The sequence below is a fragment of the Podarcis gaigeae genome, assembly GCF_964106915.1.
Source record: "Podarcis gaigeae genome assembly, chromosome: 10".
In the NCBI taxonomy this organism is placed as follows: Eukaryota; Metazoa; Chordata; class Lepidosauria; order Squamata; family Lacertidae; genus Podarcis; species Podarcis gaigeae.
Genome location: NC_139686.1, coordinates 59,546,760 through 59,572,340, shown reverse-complemented (window position 1 = coordinate 59,572,340; position 25,581 = coordinate 59,546,760). Strand labels below are relative to the sequence as shown.

The 25,581-nt window shown below is 41.3% G+C and overlaps 1 protein-coding gene across 2 annotated transcripts in view; it reads right to left on the bottom strand.

The window, feature by feature from the left end:
• The window catches only part of PLXNB2 (plexin B2), a 330,952-nt gene that overhangs the window by 219,809 nt on the left and 85,562 nt on the right, over positions 1–25,581 (bottom strand). For both annotated transcript variants that reach the window (XM_083698890.1, XM_083698891.1), the window contains exon 2: positions 16,280–16,446. The gene's annotated coding sequence lies outside the window, so the exon portion shown is untranslated. The remainder of the gene's footprint in view (positions 1–16,279; positions 16,447–25,581) is intronic.

Below are 25,581 nucleotides of genomic sequence, written 5' to 3'. Positions count from 1 at the left end.
CCCAGTTATTTGGGAAAATGTATACAGTGGTACCTCGGGTTAAGAACTTTGCTTCAGGATGAGAACAGAAATCGTGCTCTGGTGGCGCGGCAGCAGCAGGAGGCCCCATTAACTAAAGTGGTGCTTCAGGTTAAGAATAGTTTAAGGTTAAGAACGGACCTCTGGAACGAATTAAGTTCTTAACCTGAGGTACCACTGTACTACTAGAGGCCAACATCCCTGCTCATGTTGCCCCCCCTACCACTCACCCCCTTGCCAACATCCTCCCTTTACATTTCACTCAAATGCCCACATTCTTTCACCCTCCCAACCTCTCATAGCTTCTCTAGCTCCCTGCCTACTCCAACCCATTCCACTGCCACAACCCATTCCTGTATAACTCTCCCCCAAAACAGCACACACACCCCGACCCAGTTCATACCCATCCCAAGATCCCACTGCCACCATTCTGAACAGAATGCCGCCTATGTGCTGTACGGGTTGGCACAACCATTCTAAACAGAGCAGAGGGGAATGAAGAGGAAAGTGTGTTTTTCTCTTCTGCTTCACTTGCTATTCTTATGTTGGGAGTTTGCCTGGCCATCATACTGCAGCGTGACTTTTTTCTTACAAAAATATTTTTTACATTTAGCTATGGAAAGCAAGCATAACTATTTGGATAAGATGTGAAGTCATGGAACTTCTTTATAATTTTTGACAGGTGACAACAGATCTTTGTACTCTATTTATAGGGACTTTATTTCCCAGGGTATCCAAATGTGTATTCAATCTCATACTAGGACTTTAAATGGCAGGCAGAAATTGATCTTTCCTTTCCTTTTGCTAAAGCTCACAGACATCTCCCAATACTCAGGCGACTGGAACAATCTAAATGCCTCCGAAGAACAATCTGTTTTACCTCTGAAAACCGGTCCAACATTTCTACCTGCAAGAGTCTAATACAACAGCGCTGAATCAACCTTTCACAACAAGCCAGTGTAATTAAAAACCACCATTTGTGGCACATGACAAGTATGTACACATCACCACATTTGTTTTATGGAAACAGCATTTTCACGGCACTGATATATTAAAGGCCACGCTGCTTGAGTTTAGCAAACACTTAACACAAACCAGCTCATCTGGGAACAGAACAGAAGCTAGTACAAATAAGCATGAGTGTGAGCTACTCTAAGGAGAAATATATAATCCAACTCAAAACAGGTTCCAGCAGGACAGACCTTACCATTTCCCTGTGTCCCTCTGAAACTACTTTCTAGAAAGAGAAAATAGAATACCTGGTATATATTCACTTCAGTGTACTGACTACAACTGTCCTTTACAAGTGAGTGTACACAAGTATGAAGAGCACTGTGGCTTTCAGTTATGTTGTATAAATACCCGCTGCCTTGTGGGACATGTCCGGAGGAAGAAAAGACTAAGGACCCTACATAAACCCAGAGTGGAGCCCCTAAGATGGTTGGATGTCTTCTTGAACTCCTCCCTCCTGCAGCTCAGCTGGTGCCAAATGTATTGCTCTGCTTCCTTTGGGCCAAATCAGCAAGGCCGATGGGTGGGGAGGGTCAGCCCAGGACCTCCATATACACTGCCCAGGCTTGCACCCAGGAGAGGTCACTTTGGTGCTGTGAATGCAGCAAAAACAATGTGGGAGGCAGCAGTTACAAGCTACCGGTCTCTACAGCCACAGCAGGCACTGTGATTTCCTCAGCCGTTTGACTTCACCCCTGGAGGCAAAGTCCATTGTCAATAGATCGGATACAGGCAGTCTCTCTACACTATGTCCATAGGAAAGTTAATTATGTGCAGGGAACTGTATAAATGTTACATGTAGATAATATATGAGCAACTATTGCATTGCCATGTACACATATATTTTTGAAAGCCAAGCTTTCAAGCATACTAGTCAATCATTAATCTGCTTCTTGCATTCGCACAATTTCCTACATAGAAATCACTTCCACATAGAAAATGTGATCTTTTTTTGAAGTGGCCCTCAGCCTTAATCCATAACCCTGGTAGCATGCATAGGGTGCCACTCCACTAAGATTTACAGTGGTACCTCAGATTACAAACACCTCAGGTTACAAACACTTTGGGTTACAGACTCCGTTAACCCGGAAATAGTACCTCAGGTTAAGAATTTTACCTCAGGATGAGAACAGAAATTGCGCGGCGGTAGCAGCAGGAGACCCCATTAGCTAAAGTGGTACCTCAGGTTAAGAACAGTTTCAGGTTAAGAACGGACCTCCAGAACGAATTAAGTTCTTAACCAGAGATTCCACTGTACTCAGAGCAAATCCACTGAAATTAATGAACATGCCTATGGAAGAACAATTAATTTAAGCAGGCCTACTCTTGAGTAAAACTTAGTTGAATGCTGCTCACAATCTCTGCCCAAAGTAAACTAAGATGAAGGTAAACTAAGGATGCAATTTGATACAATTTATTTGGTGTTGTTTTATAGAGGTTATTGTTCTTATTTGTTACTATGTTATGTATTTTTGTGTTTTTATATTATAAACCACCTTGTCATCCTTGGGCAAAGGGCAGTCTAGAAATTTAAAAAAGCTGCAGCAGCTACTAAAACAAAAGTGCATATCAAAAAATATATTATTCTATAAGCTATGATCTCTTACTGCATTATGAATTTATTATTTGGCAAAGCCTAAGGTTTCAAGAGCTAAGTTCCCAACGTACATAGTTTTGGATTTATTTATTATAAAAATATTATACAAGTGAAATAAATATATAAAATCGAAGCGCTGAGATACACAGCAACAACTGATGACCATATCAGAACCCCTGATGACTTTCATAGTTGAGGCTTTAATCAATTTACAGATTTGTGCTGATGACAAAAATGGCACTACAGTTGACTTGGGTTCCATAGTTAGGCTCCAGGAATTGTTCAAAAAGCTGAAATCACGTATAGCCAGAACTCCCACATGTTTTCCATCTTACTTACTGAGCTCTGGGAGGCTCCTGTGAGATCTTGCGGGAGCCTTCTAAAGCTCTTAAGCATTCTGCCTTGTGTGCATTTGTGCAATTTGTGCAATTGCATGCTGGTCGGCCACCAAGCACATAAAGCTGCGATCCTGCAAGTCAGATGTGCAAAGTTCTTACTCAGATACTGCCTGAAGATTCATTCGTTGCTTTATGTGGAAAGTTTTTTGCTTTGTTTTTTAAAGGAAAACCATGCAGTATTTATGGCCATATGTGCAATGCTCTTATCTCATTACATGCATTTTTAAGAGTCCTTGACAGCATCAGGAGTTGCCTTGAGGCAAATAAGTTCAACAATTACTAGTTTTAGTTACTAAGCTGCAGCATTCAGATGAAATATAATAGGAAGACATCTTAAGAAAAGTTAATTTTGGTCCTAAGCGAATAGAGATATCGGCTCTGCAAATTGTTAGTTGATGCATAATTAATTCTAAACTTATAACTACACTGCCATCATAGAAGTCTTCTCTGTGAAGGGAGATTGGAAAGATAATGAAAACGTTTGTCTTAGAAGCAGTGAATGAAATGGGAAACAATAAAACTATAATAGTAGTACCGGAAAGCACTACACCATCTTGCCCAACACCAACTGCAGAACTAAATCAATTATATGATTTGATATAAATCATTAAACTATTTGCTTCCTTAAACTAATGGGAGTGAGCGGTGTTTTTTAATGAATGTGGCTTCCATTTGAATTATGACAGCTTAATATATTGTTATATTCACATACCCAATACAGTTTAATTTAGCTCTCAGAAATGTGGGTTCTGGTTTCTATTTTCAATAAGTTAAGTAAATCTTCAATTACCAGGAGATCAATTACCAGCAGATTTAGATAGTTCATACAGTATGAGATAGAGATTTTACTGGCCAAGTAAATCAGCCTAATTTTTAATTGTGCATGGCAATTTCTTTACATTTATATAGGACATTACCTTCTTGAATTCTTTACCATAACACAACAAGGTGGTTCAATATTAAAGCTATCTATTGAGTTCATAATCAAGGTGAGATCAAACTAGTGACTTTATTGGTTGGTAGTGCAAACTCTTTGCTACTGTGCTATGCCAGTTCTTACACCAAGGCTGCAGTCCAAAATGATTACTTGGGAGTAAGGACCTTTGAACTTAATGGAACTTACTCCTAAGCAGATAGTGATATGATTTTGCTGTTGTATTTTTTGTGCCATAAGGTATCAAACCACTGGTATAAAATACAAACGTTACTTGTTGAGACCACAGGACAAGATTCCCTTTGTTGAAGATGATATGGCAGAGGGCCACACAGAGAACTTTCTCTAGTCGTAGCTGGAAAATCTTTGTTATTTACAGTTTGAATTAGTTTACCTAATATCGGTTGCATGTGTTTCATATACTCCCCTCGCCTGAAATGGAATTGTTGCCTAAAACTGGAATTACAATGCTGCCTGCTGGATCAAAGAAGTTTCCACTTTATTTTTTTTCAATTAACCACTTCTCTAACATTTTTGTCATCCCTAATCTTCAGTTAATCTTACCTATGGTTGGGGGAAGGCAGCCAGCTTTGTAAACAAACTGGATTGCTTCCACTAACATAGTTAAGGCTAGCAGCAGTTTATCTAGATGACACAGCGAACTACAGTGAGTGAATCAGAGGCAGCTGAGCAAGAATCACTGTTTATTTCTAGAGTTGCTGATTTTTGAGAACTAAAAGAAGAGAACATTCTTTAGAAGCGGATTGCAAATATTGTGAAATATGACCATTTGGTTTGCTAAAAGAAAAACTGAAGTCCAAGTTCCCTGACCATAATAAGCTTGAGGGTGCTCAGAGATCCTTTGAGAGTGCACTTTATTTTTGATGCCTCCGTGATGAGATAGTCACCATTTTTTTTTTTGGTGGTAAGCTGCTCCAAGAATCCTAGCTGGCTGGAAGAAGCAAGCTGCAAATGATTTATAAATGAATTACCATTAAAAAAAGATTGTTTTAAAGCTACCACAGTATTACCTGGCTGAAGCTTGGAATAGAGGTGGACTAATAAATGAAATGTTAATTATAGGTATTCAGTGAAGGAAATAGATGGAACTGAGTGAAGAACTGTAACACCCGGTGCTTTGATTGTCCAAATAATTTTGCAAAAAAGATTCTCTCAGCAACCCTTACAATAACCTAGTAAGGGTATCCTGTCTTGTGGGCACTTGAGGATTGCAGAGGAAGCAAATAGTATCTGGTGAAGTCATGTCAAGGCCGGTGGAGTTTTTTCAGTGTAAGCAAGGGCAAATTGTGTCAGGTAAGGCCAGACAAGCAGATAAAGTCCAGTCAAATGCTCTCTTCCGCAGAGGGCAGACAAAAATGGGACCTTAGACAGATCCAAGTGAACTTTGCTACCTGAAGCTCTCTATGGTAGCTATAGGATCTCAAGTTGCTAAATCCAACTGAGACCTCATACAGGCCAACAAGACCCATAGTCTGTGCTAGACCAGGGGTCAGCAACCTTTTTCAGCCGTGGGCCGGTCCACTGTCCGTCAGACCATGTGGTGGGGCGGACAATATTTTGGGGGGGAAAATGAACGAATTCCTATGCCCCACAAACAACCCAGAGATGCATTTTAAATAAAAGCACACATTCTACTCATGTAAAAACACCAGACAGGCCCCACAAATAAGTCAGAGATGCATTTTAAATCAAAGGGCACATTCTACTCATGTAAAAACATACTGATTCCCGGACCATTCATGGGCCGGATTTAGAAGGCGATTGGGCCGCATCCAGCCCCCAGGCCTTAGGTTGCCTAACCCTGTGCTAGACTCTCCCTCCTACTCCACAGTGGAGCTGGTTGTGTTGTAAAAAGACCTTTGCCTGATTTAACAGTCTTTGGCAACTAAAGGGCTAGGCAGAGGTTATGTCAGGGATATACTCTGAGCTCAAAAATGGCTGCCATGGGAACCTTACTGGTGAGTGGTGTCACACACACACACACACACACACACACACACACACGAGCTGCCAGGACAGCTTTACTCTCCAATTTACTACAGTCATTCCCATGCTGTGTGCAATGGTGAACTCCTCTGATAGCAGATAATTCTGCACCGGGAATGATTGAATGATCCAATCATAGTAGACAAAGCAATGCGGCAGAATTTACCTGTCCCAGGCACAAGCTGATCTGAAGGAAGGAGAAAGCGGTGAATCATACAGAGGCACAGCCACCGCCTCATTTGTGGGTGAACACTTTGGGTTCACGGGAGCCTTTTAATTAGGGAGTTTAAATGTTTGCGGCATATTAGCGGTTTTCTCAGTTTCCACATTGACTGCTATACACATTACATTGTCAAACAATGAATATACATAAAAAGTGTGCAAAGCTTTTCTATTCTTATCTTGGAACACATGCCATTGTCTGATTCATGGGTCACATGTGCACCAGTCTCGCTTCCTCCTCCTCCTACCCTTTTTTTTCTTTTTGGAAGAAGGGAAAGGAAATTGAACCCTGCAATCTTGTCATCATACTGCCAATGACTTAATGGCCGTTACTGTGAAGAGATTCTTTATGTGATATATTAAAAAAAAAGTCAGGGTATCATTGGGTGCTTTCAAGGATAATGATGTACTTGCACCCTGCAATTAAATCAGTACAAATGTGCAGTTATAATACTAGATTCAGCTGCAACCTTTCAGTCACATGAATGTGGCTGAAATCCCATGCTTAAAAAAAGAAAGAAAATCCATTATTTCAGGAGGACAATTATTTGTTTAATTTATGGCTCCTCGGTTCTCTCTCACTCTTAACCAAAATGCAAAATCTTTCTGAGGAGAGAGAAGCATATTAAAGCGCTATTTGCACTACCCAGAGCAGGACTATATATATATATATATATATATATATATATATATATATATATATATATAAAATTCCTAACAAAGAAACCCTCCTTGACTTTATCAGAGATATCAATATTCTAAATAGATATGCTCACACGGAAGCAGAAAACACCTCCACAAAACACTTCTGGGACTAAGCTACAAACATTGTCGGCAAAAACAAAACGAAACAAAAAACCTGTATAACTTTTGTTTGTGCCCATTAAATAATATACTGAAAAGCATTAAGCTGAATCACTTATGTTAAGGATACATTCTCTCAATTGGGGGAAAAATTGAAACACTACAGATAAACATTCAACATCCTGAGAATTTAAAGCTCAACAGGCATAAACAAAGAAAACGTTGAAGAAAAAGCAGGCATGCCAAATTAAGCTGTGTGTAAATGCTTCAATTCTATCTCTTTAAGAAAGTAAAATAAAACCACCAACCAGTATAATTCTGGTAGATTCCATTACTTGGCGAACACATTAGGAGAACTTACCAAAACTAGCTGATGTCCTCTCATCTCCTAAGTCGCAGTTTCCCCCTCCAGATTGATATACTGTACCCATTCTTTTTATTTTACTACTGGCCTACATAACTTCTCATTTTCTTCTGGAGAAGCACTGAGAATGAAGAAGCAAATCTGCACAGTTTCAATGTCTCTCTGGGCAACACAGAAACCTAGCAGTGCAAAAATAGCATTTTTAAGGGACCTCCCCTGCAAAGGAAGGTGCAGTCTCCAAAGTGGAAGCCCTTCTAGACCATATGCTCTTACTTGACCACCATTTGCCAATTTGTATCGGTCAGTTTCCTTTTAAATAAAACATGGTACATATTTTCAGGGTACAGTTCCACCCATCAGGTATTCATATCCACTTGATCCCCACACATAGTTTCAACAATGGGAGGCAAAAAATTAAAACACAACGCAATAAAATATATTCAGTGATGGAAGTATCATAAAACAAGTCAAAGTGTATGTTCACAACGAATGTTCAAGCCTAAATTCTATCCCCACACAAAATCAAGAGGTCTAGATATGGACAAAGATTCTGAACATAGGAACATGTTTGTTATTGTAGAGCAGTGTTTCTCAAAGTTGGGTTTCCAGCTGTTTTTGGACTACAACTCCCATAATCCCTGACCACTGGTCTTGCTAGCTAGGGATGATAGGTGTCGTAGTCCAAAAACAGCGGGAGAACCAAGTTTGGGAAGCACTGGTGTAGGGAACGCAGGCCAGCTTGGTATTTCAGTGACCTGCATGTCATGAAACAGGAGGCAGGGGCGTAGGAAGGGAGGGGGTGGGCCTCCCCAGGTACCATCATGGTGGGAGGGGTGACAAATTATCAAGGGCGGTTCATAATGTTTTTTTAAAAAAATGCCTGCTCCAAAGGTCTTATCTTACCACACTAGGGATTATATAGCTATATATGAAATTTCATGCATACCACTTAATATCTTGACCCTCCTCTACAAAAATAGCTGTTTACTTGGCCGTTTTCCTATGTCGTGAAGGCTGAAATTTCAATTCAGTGGAGCACTTACTGTTCCTAACCCTAACCCTGCAGAAAGCCATCTGATTAGACTTTAATTTGATTTTGGCATGTTTTTAGGAGGTAATTTAATTATTGTTTGATTTTATACCAATGTTATGTATCTGATGTTAGCCACCCTAAGCCTAACTTTGGCCGGGAAGGGCGGGATATAAATAAATTATTATTATTATTATTATTATTAGTAGTAGTAGTAGTAGTATTGTTATTATTATTATTGTTGTTGTTGTTGTTGTTATTTCCTTTGTAAGAAAATATGAAATAACATAAAACCATTTTTGCAGGCAAAAAAAAATATCAATGTGTGTTTGACAAGAAATTTTCTGCACCAGGTACCACCTGACTTTCCTACGCCTCTGAGACGAGGAATGGCAAGTAGAGAGCAGGAGATGTATATCTTGGCCCTGTGGGAGAGACAGTACTGTTGGTGTCTGGGAAGGGCTCTGATGTCTTCAGAGAAAGACATAAACAAAACACCCACTTGCATACTAGACATTCCAACAGGAATAGAGACATGACCTGCCTTGGCTTTAAAATTAGGTGGGTGGGAACTTGTTGTTACAACTTATCAGTTCCCTACTACAATCTTCAGCTTCTTGTCATTGGTCCCTGGACACATGAGCCTTGGCCCTTATTCCTAGACCACATTTATCCCTGTCAATGATTTGGTTTTCTTTGTTGTAGATTCTCTGGTTGCAACTCAGCCTGGGTCCTTATGACAAAGGTGGGTAAGAAAACGAAGGAACAAAATAAAGGAAGCTGCCTTATACAAACTCAAACCACTGGTCCATCTAGCTCAGGATTGTCTACAGTACACAGACCAGCAGTAGCTCTTCTTGATCTCAAGACATAGTGTGATTTACTAGTCTCTTATTGGCTTAACCTCTTGCTTACCTCCCAAGTTCTCCACGTACAGGCAAAGCATATAATCCACAGGAGCTACTGAAAGAATTACAGCTACCACAGTTCACAGCATCTCAGCAGCTGAGGAATGGGGGTAGAGCATAGGTAGGCAAACTAAGGCCCGGGGGCTGGATCCAGCCCAAACGCCTTCTAAATCCAGCCCACAGATGGTCCAGGAATCAGCGTGTTTTTACATGAGTAGAATGTGTCCTTTTATTAAAAATGCATCTCTAGGTTATTTGTGGGGCACAGGAATTCGTTCATTTTTATTTTTTTTTCAAAATATAGTCCAGCCCCCCACAAGGTCTGAGGGACAGTGGACCGGCCCCCTGCTGAAAAGGTTTGCTGACCCCTGGGGTAGAGGATGTAAGGAGAGAAGAAAAGCATTATTATTATTATTATTATTATTATTGTTGTTGTTGTTGTTGTTGTTGTTGTTGTTGTTGTTGTTATTGTTATTGTTATTATCCATTTTCACCTCTCCATTCCTCACTGCTGCTTCCACGCTGACAACAGGGGGAAAGAGGAAGATCAGGAAAGGGCAGTGAAGACCAGAAGTCCAAACTTTTTCAAACCCTTGAATCGGCCCAGAAAGTGTTTTCTGGGTTCTACAGGCTTTTTTATGGAAATCCAGGAAAGTTCTAATTCAAGCCTCAGAAAGCTCTATAGCAGGGTTTCCTAAATTGGGTGATACTGCCCCCAGGGGGCCGTACAGTGGCCTGGGGTACAATGGGAGGGAGCACTGAATAAAAATAAGGTGGTGGTTGAAGCATAAAGAAGAAAAGGAAATTTTGAAAAACAGTCCGTAAGTGTTTCATCTGTTGTGACTCATAACTGTCCATGGAGGCACAGGTCAGTTCTGTGTACCAGCTCCACCTGGTACGCTGCTTGAGACCCTACCTGCCCGCAGACTGTCTCGCCAGAGTGGTCCATGCTCTGGTTATGTCCCGCTTGGACTACTGAAATGTGTTCTGCATGGGGCTACCTTTGAAGGTGACCTGGAAACTACAACTAATCCAGAATGCAGCAGCTAGACTGGTGACTGGGAGAGGCTGCCAAGACCACATAACACCAGTACTGAAAGACCTACATTGGCTCCCAGTACGTTTCCGAGCACAATTCAAAGTGTTGCAACTGACCTTTAAAGCCCTAAACGGCCTCGGCGCAGTATACCTGAAGGTGCGTCTCCACCCCAATCGTTCAGCCCGGACGCTGAGGTCCAGCTCCGAGGTCTTTCTGGCGGTTCCCTCCCTGCGAGAAGTGAGGTTACAGAGAACCAGGCAGAGGGCGCCCTTCTTAGTAGTGGCGCCCACCCTGTAGAACGCCCTCCCACCAGATGTCAAGGAAATAAACAATTATCTGACTTTTAGAAAACATCTGAAGGCAACCCTGTTGAAGGAAGTTTTTAATGTTTGATGTTTTATTGTGTGTTTAATATTCTGTTGGGAGCCACCCAGAGTGGGGGAAACCCAGCCAGATGGGTAGGGTGTAAATAATAAAATTATTATTATTATTATTATTATTATTATTATTATTATTATTATTATTATTATTATTATTTACTTAACGCCAGGTTGGGCGCTGTTGCGGGATGGTGACAACACCTCCCCTGGATCCAGCAGTCATGCTGGAGGTGAGGGGTTTTCCCCGGGCTCGACTGAACCCTTTTCGACTTCACCCAGGCCCGGGAAGTGGATTGCAGTTTGACTGCCTATTTACAACATCTTTCTTTACTATGTCGTAGGATATAGGTAGAAATATAGATAGATAAAAGAACACAAATTTGTCACAGCATCTTTCTGTTTGTTCGCTTAGAAAAGGTAGATTTCCGGGGGGGGGGGGGCTCTGACTATTTATTTATTTTACTTATTTATTTCTGAAAGGGGCGCAGTAAGACAAATAAGTTTGGAAGCCTCTGCTCTACAGGAAACTCTGACAATGTATCAACAGTTTCACACATCTCTGTTTCATATGCATGGATTCTGAAATCCCCAGCAGAAAAGAAACTTGAAATATTTCCTTAGTTCCAAGTAGGTTTAGCAGTGTAATATCTGATTCTAGCTCTTGGAATATTGATACTAACATCCAAGAATATGAAATGTTATCAGCCCTACTTTAGGCTAATAGGAAGGTGATCTTTCCGTTTCATTAATTACTTTCTTTATTCCCCCTTCAGACATTTCGGTTTTAATCTGTACAGACAGCGGCAGAATAATTTGCACCAAGAAAGTTAATGAAGGGTTCCAAGATTGCAGAGATTAATTTTTCCAGGAGTTCATTAATTTGCAAAGAACCAAGTTTAAGTTATTTGAGACACAGAAGTACAAACTAAGTTTATGGGATCTTATATAAAAAGTTCTCTTACAATATATTCCCCCCCCCCACAAAAAAAAAATAGCTGTGGGGATATTCCGTCCTATACAGTGGTACCTCGGGTTAAGTACTTAATTCATTCCGGAGGTCCGTTCTTAACCTGAAACTGTTCTTAACCTGAAGCACCACTTAGGTAATGTGGCCTCCCGCTGCTGCGGTGCCGCCGGAGCACAATTTCTGTTCTCATCCTGAAGCAAAGTTCTTAACCTGAAGCACTATTTCTGGGTTAGCGGAGTCTGTAACCTGAAGCGTCTGTAACCTGAAGCGTATGTAACCCGAGGTACCACTGTACTGACCAACATGGCTATATTGTTCGGCATTCTTTAGCTGTTGGACAAAAAACACCTACACACTTCCAAGAGAAAGCAGTGAGACCCCAGACCAAGTTGGTAACTTTGATTCAGAAGCAGACTTTTATTGGGTGAAGTGAACACCTTATGGTATTACTGACTTTCAGAACAGTATAGCATCAAAATATAACATGTTGTCCTTCCCCCAACCTTTTTTCACATTCTAGGTAATTGATATTATAGTTTGAAGTCTTGTTTATTCTGTTACATTTTACTCCAACAAGAACCATTTATCCTAAACAGAACCCAATAAGGGAGACATGTATGTACAAAATGATTTTTTTTAAATAATGTGAATCCATTAAGATCCCAAGATGAAATAACAGAAATATTAAATGATCAATACATTTTTTTTGAATTTTTAAATCATATTAATTTTTTAATCCCTTCTTAAAATGTTACATTTTGCAGCTTATCTTTAAATTTTAAAGTAAGCCGATCGTGCAACATATCATATTGAAACCTGTAAAGTTCTGAAGAGCTTGGTATTTTTAGTTTTGAAATATCTCAATTCTGGGCTGAAGGTTCTTGTGTAGGCCAAAATTCTCTCTCCCCTCCCCCCCTTTTTTTGAAATTTCAACCCCTCCTAACTCCTAAAAACAGGATGAAATAAATAATAATAATTTTAGATTTTAAACTTGGATTTGGATCATTCAGCTAGTGTATAAAATATTAAGAAAATTGGATGACATGAGATAAAAAAATTGGATCACTTGATATGGAATGACCCTTCTGCTAACTAAGATGAAGCTAAAACAACAGACTGGTGGTATTTTCCTGCCAATTCTGCAGTGCCCAACCCATCGCACTATGAGCATGTTTTATTTGCCTATTGAGTTTTCATTCTGCCGCTGCTACTGGCAATCTAGCCTGCATCCCCCGGGACCCATTCCTTCCCCATAATTAGAAAAAGAAAGCACTCCATTAGTTGGTCCTGGCATAATAACTTACTATAAATATATGAAGACTTATGTACCAGTATCTGTGAAACAGAAATGTAAAACCTTTAAAATGAGATGTTGCTAGGGGGCGAAAAGAGGATTACAACATGCATGCTGTTAAAGCACTTCCAAAAAGTTAAGAGATTTATGTTGACTAATAATTTCTAATTGAAAAAAGCTGCAATACTCTTTGATGATGCTCGGCTCTTTCTCAAAGTGCCTTTGTCGAAGCACCTCCCTCCCCTCCTCCCAGCTAATCCCATCAACAGTTCCCAGGTGAAGTATTTTATCAATACCCGTTGGGATCCGAATGCATCTTTAATGTGTTCTTTTCTCAACAGCGGTAAAAGGCTGCACTCCCCTCCCATCAAATGCCAAGCAATTTTTCAGAAGCTAACGGGTGTTTTATTGAGTGCAGATTAAAATACTATTCTAAGTGTTAAAATAATTCATTTAAATATAGGAGTGTTCAAAATATTTGATAAAATAACCTTGAGAATTTGGCTCCTGTTTTCAAGGAGAGCTTCTAAAAACAAAGCTGGGAGTTTTAATCAAAGTCAGACTCGTCCTTTAACAGGGAATTCAGATTAATGAATGGAACAACACAATCCTGTAGATTTCAAGGAGTTTTTAAGGTTAATTGCATTTGACAATATTATGATTCTATTTCTCCTAGTAGGTATCAATATTGTGGAAACCTGCAGGACTTGAAATGATTTGCACACAGGGTCCATCAATGGGATCAGATGCCAAGACTCCTGAGGCACAAAAATACCCTCCGAAGACTTCAAAAGGCGATAACTAAGAGAATCAAAATATTTCATATTTATATGAAAGGAGCCAAAAAGAAAACTATGTCATATGCAGGTGCCTCTCTTGGCTGTTTGCGTTTTCCCAAAACAAGTTTTATACTGGTCATGCCATAATGAGTAAGAGAAATTAGAGTTGCACATATAACAGAAATTGGTGTCAACTTGTGGTTTGTTTGGAGGAAAACAAACTCAAGAGTCTGGGTTCAATCTAGTTTGCTTCCCTACTCACACAGCAGAATCAATAAATTTGGGGGGGGGGGCAAAGTGCTCATGAATGCTCAACCATAGTTTACTAACCTACAAAGTGCAATCAGTTGTCAGGTAGTGACTTGTCTTGGGGCTGTGCTGTCAAGTTCAGCTTGCGATCCTCCTCAGAAGCCTTTCTCTAGGTCTTCACCACCACCACTAATCGAACTTATTTTTAAAATTAAATTAAATTACATTTCTATCCCATGTTTCCTCCAACAAGCTCAAAGGATGATGAAGGGTTTCCTCCACCTCAATGGAAGGTGAATGGTTTTTATCTTCATAGCCAACCTGTGCGGTAGTTTTCGGTGGAGACATAGTGATTGGACCAAGGTCAGCTTGATAGCTGGCCAGGGATTTGAATCTGAGACTCCTATGGCCTAGTTAAGCCTTTCACAGTATTCTTTTGAGGTTCTCATGCTCCCGAAGACCCAGAGTAAAACTTAAAATTCTCTACAATTAGCACCTAATTGCGGTTATAGAAATAAAGTCAATGTTTTAAGTATTGAAAACATAGTCAGGCAATCTCTGACTCAGTATTCTGGTCACATAGTCCTCTAAGTAAGGACTGTTAAACCACGCTCTCTGCATTTAACCACATTGTATGAATCTAGCTTCCATAATTAAATTTTCTCTTCGGTTTTGCTTGTCAGGTGCCTGCAAATTGCAGGCAGATGTTGTCATCAAATTATTCCTAAGGGGAAGCTTAAACCTGTGCTGCACTATCTATACTAACACAAAAAAGTCCTTCATATGCAGCTGGTTATGTGCTTCATGACAGAATACACTTTCTCATTAACAATCACGAATGCCAAATTCACTTAACTTTTTTTTTTGTCAAGCGTCATTTTATTCTTATGGCGGTGGCTGTTTCTTGTTGTTCTCCATGGCTACAGTTGTCATTCCTCGAAAGAGTTGGTTTATGGACTATCAATGGATTAATTAGGGATGAAAGTAAAAACGGCAGCAACCTAATAGCTAGAAGAACCTTAGACACCATTCTGCAACCAGTGTCGTGAAACATGAAAATGGGCAATTGGGATAGGCAGAACAAGGTGCCAATCCCCCATGAGCCTGTCAAGACCCTTGCCACTGCTTGTACATCTCTACGCGGCCAACTGTTGTGTGGCAGCTCCACTGCAATCTCATTCTTTCAGGGCAAAAGGTCCTGACAACCACACAGCTGGGTATGGCCCATGGGACTGCATGTTGCCTACAGTGTTAATAGGACCAATGGGACATAGCAGCAAGGGGGGAAAACTACTCTCTGAGACATACAGGTGTGTGAGTGCATGCAAATAGTTATCATATATTCCACATGGCCTTTGCACAAGAATGAAGTGTGCCTCAAATATTTGCCTAGGGAAAACCTTGCACCCCAATATGAAAACGGCTCCACTGGGAGGAAGGGCGTGGTATAAATTGAGTAAACAAACAAACGACATAGGGAAATTTGAGTAAATAAATTAATGGCATGAGAATGATCCAGAGTAGCCTTTCTCAACCTGTGGGCCTCCAGATGTTGTTGAACTACAACTCCCATCACCCCTAGCTAGAAAGGCCAGAGCTCAGGGATGATGGGAGTTGTAGTCCAACAGCATCAGGGGACCCACAGGTTGAGAACCGCTGATCTAGAGAGTCACAGGTCAATCTGTTGCCACCTTATTATACACACTCCCCCGCTCATGTGCATGATCATCAAATCAACAACGGTCAATTTAGCTACTACTGATAAAGTATTTACAGTATACCAAGACATCAGGGGGCTCCCTGACATTCCAAGAAGGAAGCCATCAAAGAAACCTACTGTCACATATACACTACAAGTGTCTATATTGTGTATGACAACACAAGGAAGAGCTTTAAGGTCGGAAAACAGTCATACCCCTTCACACAATGAAATTCACTACAACAAGATGCCCACTATCTTAGATAGCTTTAACAGTGGTTTAGAGAAATTATTAATAGAAGATAGGATCACCAATGATTCCAATTTCTCCCCATAAAATAAAGTAAGGCAAGCAATAAGTGCTAACTCTGAAACATAGCTCAAGAGAGTTCGGGGGGGCGGGGGGTATCATTAATGGAAACACGTAAGAAATGCCAGAACTAGTTTGCCATTCCAAGGGCTATTTAAAAATTACATATTGGAAATATTTTTTTTTTTAAAAAAATAAATATAACATTATTTATCCACATACTGCATAAACACTCCTCAAAAAGCAAACAAATTAAAACAATTTCTTACCTGCAGTGAGTCATATAACAATCTCTGAACTTTAGTACTGGGAAGAGACTCAACCTCAGGTTTTCTTCAAATACCATAAAATGCTCTAAAAATAAGGAAGGTAGACTGATGTAACCATTTTTTCCTTCAGGTCTCACAGGAGTCAAAAACTGTAGCTCTGGACAGATCTGCCAATAAAGGAAAGAAAATTATTATATTATTATATTATATTATATTATTAATTATATTATATATCAAGAGCCAAATAAACGCGCGTGCATGTGTGTGCACACCCTAAATTGTTTGTGCTCTGAAGGACCTCTTCCTGTATTGCCAGCTAGCCCATGCCTTAAGATCTCAAGGATAAGCCCTGCTCATAGTTCCACTGAGACCTATAGTTTGTGGTACAATAACAAGAAGAAGAACTTTCTCTGTTATGGAAACCTGGATGAGGAATTCCCTTCCCACAAAGATTCAGTTGCCCCTGTCATAAATCACTCCTAGGTGTCAGCTCAACACATGCCTGTTTTTTTTTTTAAGATCTAATGTGTTTCGGTTGAAAGTTTTTGGACTGATTGTTATACTGGAATGTCAGTTATTTTTGCTTTAATGTTAATGTTTTATGGTTTTTGCATTTATTTATGTATTTTATATTTTGTCAAGCCCTGCCAGAAGGCCCTTGGCACAGGACCTCAGTGTCTAGGCAGAAAAAACACACATACAGTAGTACCTCTGGTTACGAACGCTTCAGGTTATGAGCTCCGCTAACCTGGAAGTAGCTGCTCCTGGTTGCGAACTTTGCCCCAGGATGCGAACGGAAATCACACACCAGAGGCGTGTGCACAGCAGCAAGCCCCATTAGCGAAAGCTCGCCTCAGGATAAGAACGGTTTCAGCTTAAGAACAGACCTCCAGACGAATTAAGTTCGTAACCAGAGTTACCACTGTACTTGAGCATTGGCTAGGATGTTAATGGGAGTCAATGTGGGAGACAAGGATTCGAATCTCCACTCAGCCAGCTCCCTGAGTAGCCTTAGGCCCAGTCACAGTCTCTCTGTCTAATCTACACCCTTGTGCAAGTTAATTCGCAACCAGAGGTACCACTGTATTTGTGTCATTGGCCTTTTTATACACAAGACCTTCCTGTGCCACAAGGCTTTGAACTGAATTGCAGCTGTTGATTTTATGACGTCCTGTATTGCTTTGTATAGTCTTATATGTGGCTATTTAATTGTTTCATTACTTCAGTGTTATTATAATCTCCTTGGCTTATATCCAAAGAACTTTGAGAAGAAAATGCATTATAATGGTATCTACAGCAACTGATTCTATTGAAGTTACACTTTAATGTGAGGACGTGCATTTATAGATATACAGTATATAGAAAACAACAAGATACGGATAACTTCACTTATTTCTATAACGTCACTCACTTAGCAAGAATATAGGTAAAAATACTAAGAATGGAACATCTTGCCATCACTACTAACAAAAAATAATAATTTCTGTCAGCTTTCCTCGGGGGAACAAGATGTATTTATCAAGATTAATCGAACCTAAAAGTTTGACAAGACATTATGTTGTAAAAATGCAAGTAATGACAACTTTCTCGTGCCTCAAATTCTGCTATTCTACTGAAAACCAGTTTCAGGCAAGGACCTATTTTACTCTATAATTCTCAGCACTAATAATACATAGAGTAACACAGAAGCACAATGAGAAACTTCTTCCATCTTGCCCAGCCCTTGCAATCCTTCCCCTTTATTGAAAAGTCATCACCACCCTGTCTAGAACCTATGACATTTTCCAATCAACCACCCAGAAAAACACTGATAGAGGTAAATGAAATTGTGTATTCTCCTTTGCGCTCCATGTTCTGTCTCCAACATCAATTAAAACGAGACATGAAACAATCTGGTAGTTCAGATACCAGTGGCATTTGCTTCTGGCGTCAGATTCCACAGTCCTTTTTTTGTGTGCAAACAAAACTGCATGGTATTTGCAACAGTAGCTGGACAAGAGTGAGAAACACAGCGAAAAGCATAGACCAGACACACAGATAAGAGAGAGAAAAAACAACTTCTACCATCCTAGACTCAAATTCACTTTGAGTAAAGTCAGCTTTCAAATTTGTTCAGGAAGACTTGTTAACCAGTGAACACCATTGCAACATAATCAGGCAACATCTTACTTTCATTCATATCCTTAGAAAACACACACACACACACACACACACACACACACACTCTTAAAGTCAACACTAACTGTCTTTCAAGCCATCAAGTTGTATATTATATATGAATTACTGTGATCTCATTTCCTCCTCCCTCAATTCACTTTAGCCATTTCCTCTGACTAGTTCTTACTGTTTCAACATGGAGTACGTATATTTCATTGCCTCTTCGTACTAGAAATCCCCACTTCACACACACATTGTCCACCATTGTCATAATTGCTAGGTGATTTAGAAGGGCTTTCTACCATTGCTGGCAATCTAGTCTACCCCTAGAGAGAGACTTTTATCTTTAATATTATCTATGCATCTTGCATGCGCACAGAAAGGGGCTAGCGTATTCTCAGTGTATGCTCAGCAGTGTATTCTGTTCCCCAGAGTTTCTTTAACTATCAATTTCCACATTATAGTTGAGCTCTCATGCGACAAAGAAGTAGCTTTCAGGACTTTAGCAGAAAGTAGTGGAAGTTTAGCATTCATTTCCATATTAACTGCTTCCAGCAAAATCCATTTGGAACCCCATGAGCCCAGAAAATTGTGAGAATACTGTGAAGAGATTTGGGGTGGTATGTTGGCATATAAAGTGATTTCCTGACGCTATCATGGGGGGACAGAAGCATGCATGTGCAGAAATAGTAGGGGAGTAGCAACATTGTCTGGGACGTGGGTGGTGCTATGAGTTAAACCTCTGAGCCTAGGACTTGCCAATCAGAAGGTTGGCAGTTCGAATCCCCGCGACGGGGTGAGCTCCCGTTGCTCAGTCTTTGCTCCTGCCAACCTAGCAGTTCAAAAGCACGTAAAAGTGCAAGTAGATAAATAGGTACCGCTCCAGGAGGAAGGTAAACGGCATTTCCGTGCGCTGTTCTGGTTCGCCAGAAGTGGCTTAGTCATGCTGGCCACATGACCTGGAAGCTGTATGCCAGCTCCCTCGGCCAACAAAGTGAGATGAGCGCGCAACCCCAGACTGGACCTAATGGTCAGGGGGTCCCTTTACCTTTACCTTTAGCAACATTGTTTAATGATGTTTGTTGTTGTGTCACACCATGCCAACTGGTGTGAATGAAGTTTAGCACAACATGCTAATATATTGGTCAAAAAGACACTGTTGCATAACGCAAGAGGCACCGTGGTGCGAAAGGAAATTAGAAAGTGGGACAGTAGCACTAGTAGGATAATCAGGAAAACTATCACAATATATTTCCCATGTCTGAATGCGCCCTGTGTGTGCAAACCTGCCTTTTCTATTGACCACGAAGCGTTTCCTGCTTGCAAAAGGGATTACTCATTCTGCATACACACCACATACTTCAAGACAGAGAATGTAGAAGCTCCTCTCCACCCTGAGCTCTCTCTGTGCATCAGAAATCCTGCACAGCTTTCAGTTATGCCCTGTGCCTGCTCTCTCCTTGGTAAAAGTTGTTGTTGTTGTTATCGATGGCAGTGAGACAGGGGGAGTATAAACAAACAAACAAACAAACATTGTTCTTTATCCCTTCAAGTACTTAGCAAACCTGTTTCAAATAACCCCATGATTTTTTTTTAAAAAAATTAATTCCTCCATTTTGAAAAATAAAATATTTACGAAACAAAACATCTGGAAGTTGTTAACAACTGGTTATTACATATTCTTGCTATCTGCTTTTAAAAACGTTGAACCTTCATTGGGTTTCAAGCAGCTGTATTAAGCTGGCTAGCCTCACCTTATAAATTTTCCTAGGAAATCCTTTTTTCTTCAAAATCTTCAATTGCCATCTAAATCCCCCAGCGCAAAGCATCAGCCACACAATGCTGGGACCTGAAATGGCCCACTGAAATGGCCCAGCCACCAAATGAGCTTCAATTTACCCTAATAATCGTCAATGGAACCTGAGAAAATAATTATATATTTTGTCAGAAGAAGAACGATTTCTCAACATTTGCATAGGCAAGAGAACAGTCACAGTCAGGCTTGAGGCTCAGCAGGCTCTGTTAGTAGGTGGTAAATGAGAGAGAGAGAGAGAGAGAGAGAGAGAGAGAGAGAGAGAGAACTAGCCTCTTACAGAAGGGACACTTAATCTTTGGGAAGAAAGGGAATCAGGATGGTGTATGCTAGGCACCCTGATGGCACAAGATTTATACAGCCAAACTGATGCCTGTCTTAGTGCAAGCAATTTGTTCAGCAGTTTCAGCTGCTCACTGGTGCCTGGGAAAATTAGATGCCTAACAATGAAATATTAAAACTAGATGGCAGCAAGAGTAAAACACACACGCACAACCTCTCGGTGAGTTTTAGGTTGGAACCATTTTTATTTTTTGGCACATATTCTGAAAGAGAAACCAATGAGACCAGAGGCTCATGATACCATTATGGAACAGTAAGTGAATAATTGGGACGCAGGTGGCGCTGTGGGTTAAAGCCTCAGCGCCTAGGACTTGCCGATCGAAAGGTCGGCGGTTCGAATCCCTGCAGCGGGGTGCGCTCCCGCTGCTCGGTCCCAGCGCCTGCCAACCTAGCAGTTCGAAAGCACCTCCGGGTGCAAGTAGATAAATAGGGACCGCTTACCAGCGGGAAGGTAAACGGCGTTTCCGTGTGCGGCTCTGGCTCGCCAGAGCAGCGATGTCACGCTGGCCACGTGACCCGGAAGTGTCTCCGGACAGCGCTGGCCCCTGGCCTCTTAAGTGAGATGGGCGCACAACCCCAGAGTCTGTCAAGACTGGCCCGTACGGGCAGGGGTACCTTTACCTTTACCTTTAAGTGAATAATTCCCTCACTCCATAATTGCACAAAGTATTAAGACAGGTGAGTGTTTATTTAGGTGCAAGCGTTGCTGTTGTTTGTTTTCCTTGGGGAACCGCGCCATTCATTTTGTGAAACCACAAAAACATCAGAATCAAGAATTCAAGAACTGTTCCGTGGAGATCTGCCATTTAACCTTTCTACGTCTGATAAGGCTCAGTGGACATGTTGTGCTTAGGGAACTTTTACTACCGCTGTACATATTTCAAATAGTACAACAGAACAACTGGTTCACACACAAAAATCTGAGTCTAGGACAAACATAATGCTACATGACTATTACAAAGAACAATGGTTCCATCTGCCAGCTGATTATCTTAATAGGACTTAATAAGGAGGGAAAGTGTTTTATTAAGCCATTTAGAAGTTGGGAAAGGGTGCTAAGAGTCCGTTTTAGCTGCAGCAAGACCCCTCCCTGCAAAAAATAACACTATGGGATGTGGGTTTTTAAAAACTGAGAATAAATATGACTTTTTTTGGAATTTTAAGCATAATTTCATTAGGAGCAGCAAAGCAAGAGTGCACATAAGTTCATGTTTTGCTTTGCTTTGATCAGCATCTTAAACAGTTAATCCTCCAATTCAGATCTGTGGCACCGAGCAAGGAAAGGTTTACTGCTCCCCCTCCCCCTCCCTCATTTCCCAAAGGAAACCACCCCCTTGACACTGTTGCATGTATGCCGGTAAGTCAAAACATACAGGTTCGTAGGTAATAACATATGCTTCCCTCTAAACAACAAATAGCACCTTCAGACTTCTGGCTGCCATTGAAAAGCTGCAGAGGGCGAACAACAACTCCCATCCTTCCCAGTGGCATATCCCAGATTTGCTTGTAAATTTGGAAAATCTTTGAGAGGTCAGAGATCTCCTAAGTTTGACCTTCAAAGAGCAACACTGCTGGAACGAAAGGAGATTGCTTTGAGACCTATTGTTGAAGAGGGTTTACATTATTCAGACAGGCCAATCAATTCCACTAGATATACTTGTGGCTCATAATACCATCTTATAACTATTTTTTTGCAGTGTTGGAAACTCAAGATATATAAGCTGGGCACCAAATGGCTCCTTAAATCAAGATTACAGGCCGAAACAGAATGCCTTGTTGCCATTTGGGGGCCAGATGGCTCAAAAGCCCTATTTTTCAATACGACGTTTTGGTTCCTGAAACTCATTATGATAGTGCAGATAAAATATAACAGATAGAATCCTAGAGGATGTGTTGCTAGAGTGTGGAAACAGTCAAGATCTAAGGATCCCCAGGAATACACCTCCAGGTGGTGGAGACCTCAGGTGCCACCCTGGCACCCGGGCAACTTCACTTGTTCGCAAGTGGCTGGTAGCCAGATGCAAAATAAGCCTGGAGGATTTCAAACGTTGCCTACAGCTGTTAAGTTTGTTTTAGAAAATGCTCAATATTAATATCTTAAGGTGACAGGGACTTGGCTGGGAGTAACCTATTGCAATCCTGTTGCATAGTTCACACTGAATAGGGAAGGTCCAGGCTGAATCACTTACATGCAACAACGTTGTTGCAATACAGGTTAGGCTAAAGATACAAGAGTAGCTTATAACAACCCTGCAGTGCTATCTATGTATGGTGAAGGTTGGGCTGAGCATGATATACAAAAACCCTGCAGAGCATGATATACAAAAACCCTGCAGAGCAGCTCACTGTTTTACCCTACTGCAGGTTGAGAGGGCTTTTGCCAACACAGATTATGGCAGCTCTGCAATGCAGCCTACTATTGTAATAGAATTTTGAGGTCTTAGATATATGTTAAATGTTCATAAGTGTACCAACCAAGCACGTACATAGATCAGCACAGGAAGACCAACCTGGAACCATTTTGATTCTGAAACTGAGCCAATGTTTTCTCTGCAAGGACAAAGTGGGAAACCTCCCCATTGTCTCTTTCCTCACAAATCCTGTCTTAAGGGCACATTTAAGGTATGAATAGGGTGTGAGCCTGTGACCTGGCCCAGGAACTAAGTATTTATCATTACAAAAGAATGACCAGGCTCCCCAGGCAATCCAATCAAGTAACCTGCCAGACAGGAGATAAACAACAACAGGAGAAAAACAACATTCAAATTTCTGTTTAGACCGCTTTTTCTGTGATGTTGGTGTGATGTATCTGAGGGGTGGTCTTAGGTTACATCCCTTCTGTGATGTATGTATGATGTTTCTGGGGGTGGTCTTGATCTACAGGGTGGCAATTTCAAAAGTCTTTATAAGGCCTTGTGCACCATTTTGGGGGGTTCCTCCTCTCCTGCGGGTGAGGGGAGCATCCTGTTGCAACAGATCAATAAAGATCAAGCTTACTAGCTGCTTTGCTTCTCAATATTCTCTGGTTGGCCTCTGTTATCTTCTCCTACCAATAGGGAACCTATGTAAGGACTCTATATGGGTTCTTGGATACCTCATAAGGGAAAAGGGCAATTTTTGTTTACACCACTGTAAATATTTCAGTAACTAAGATCAGGCGCCAGGAGCATTTTGCAACTGGCTACCAGTCACTTGCAACCAAGTGAAGATACCTGGGCGCCAGGGTGCTGCCTGACACCTGCACCATCTGGGGATCCTTGGATCTGGACCGTTTTCACACTAATACCCCATCCTGGAGAATTCTACCCATTATATTTTATCTGCACAACTGGAATGAATTTCAGAAACCAACATTCTTTTTCTGTACAACCCGAGCAGGAGCAAGGAACGACGTTATAGCTAATTGTCGTCACTTGTCTTCACTTCCCCCACCCCTCTGCCCTGCTCACCGTTGTGAGGAATATCCTTACGTCAGGAATGGCCTGTGTCCCCATTGAGAAAAAGAGGTTGGAATAGGCCAAAATATATGTGGCCTGTCCCTGCATCAAGTCACGTTTCTTCTTTAAGTTCTCAAAGCTCATAACCTAGCTCAAGGTGTTCCTCTGAAATAGCCAGATGTTTAACTGACAGCCAGCCCATCATTTTTTTTTGGGGGGGGGGGGAGAGACTTTAGAGCCGTCTGGCCCCAAAATGGCAACTAGATATTGTGTTCTGGTGACTGCAACCTTGGTTTAAGGAGCCATGTGGCACCCAGCTTATATCTGAGTTTCTAACACTGACTAAGATGGGTCAGTGCTTGGAACTCAAATCTACTGAAACAGCACACACACACACACGCCAAGACTTCCTTCTGTCCAAACCCAGCATTCAGTTACATGCAGAAGCCTCTTGCCCCATGGCCTTGCATCCAGGCTAGTTGTACTCTTAAGTGTCAAAAACATTTTAAGATTACTTATTGTGCCTTGGGCCCAAGCACTCACTATTTAGTGCGCGATCAGAAGAAGAAGAAGAGTTTAGATTTGATATCCCGCTTTATCACTACCCGAAGGAGTCTCAAAGCGGCTAACATTCTCCTTTCCCTTCCTCCCCCACAACAAACACTCTGTGAGGTGAGTGGGGCTGAGAGACTTCAGAGAAGTATGACTAGCCCAAGGTCACCCAGCAGCTGCATGTGGAGGAGCGGAGAAGCAAACCTGGTTCACCAGATTACAAGACTACCGATCTTAACCACTACACCACACTGGCTCTCCTCATGGCTAGCTACTTCCAGTTTTGCAGAAACATGGCTGGATCACAGTTTTAAAAAGCCGGTTTCAGAGCCCAGAGTTTGAAGTAGGCCTGCTTAGAAACTGGTCAGAATTCATTATAAACCACAATCTCTGTTTCATAGATAATAAGCAGCCAAAATGTCCTCCTTCTGCCCATGTGAAAGGAGGAGCAAAGAGGTGTGTGGGGGGGGGGGTGAGTACACAAGCTGAAGGCTTTCCAGTGAGTCATTCCACCTGGTGTGTTTATTACCAAACCATGGTTTAGTGTTTCATACATGCCAGGACAATATTAATATGTCCAGTGATCCACAACTGGGGCTGATTTTGGCAGCCAAGCCTCAAATTGCATTTGCCAAGCCCCTTCCAATTTGGTTTCCATGTGACCAAGGAATTATGGGTGCTTTCCTCAGACTCCAGCCAAGGGTCTGTTTCCTGTTCCTGATCCAGAGCAGGAAAGAGTGGAGGTGGGGGTTGCATGTTTGGCCCTCCATGGCCAAGGTACTCCAAGTAACTCGGTCATGCAATTGCCAAACAATGTCTTCCTCCCAGCCTAGGATCACTGGGTGACCACAGTGATGATCCCATCCTGCCACATCTGCACATACACATAGTTATAATGGAGGCAGCCAAAGCACACTTGTCATGGTGCGAGAAGCTTATATAATAAGCTGATAGACATCTCATTATGCTTAAGGCATTACTAAGGAAATTATGTTCTTGCG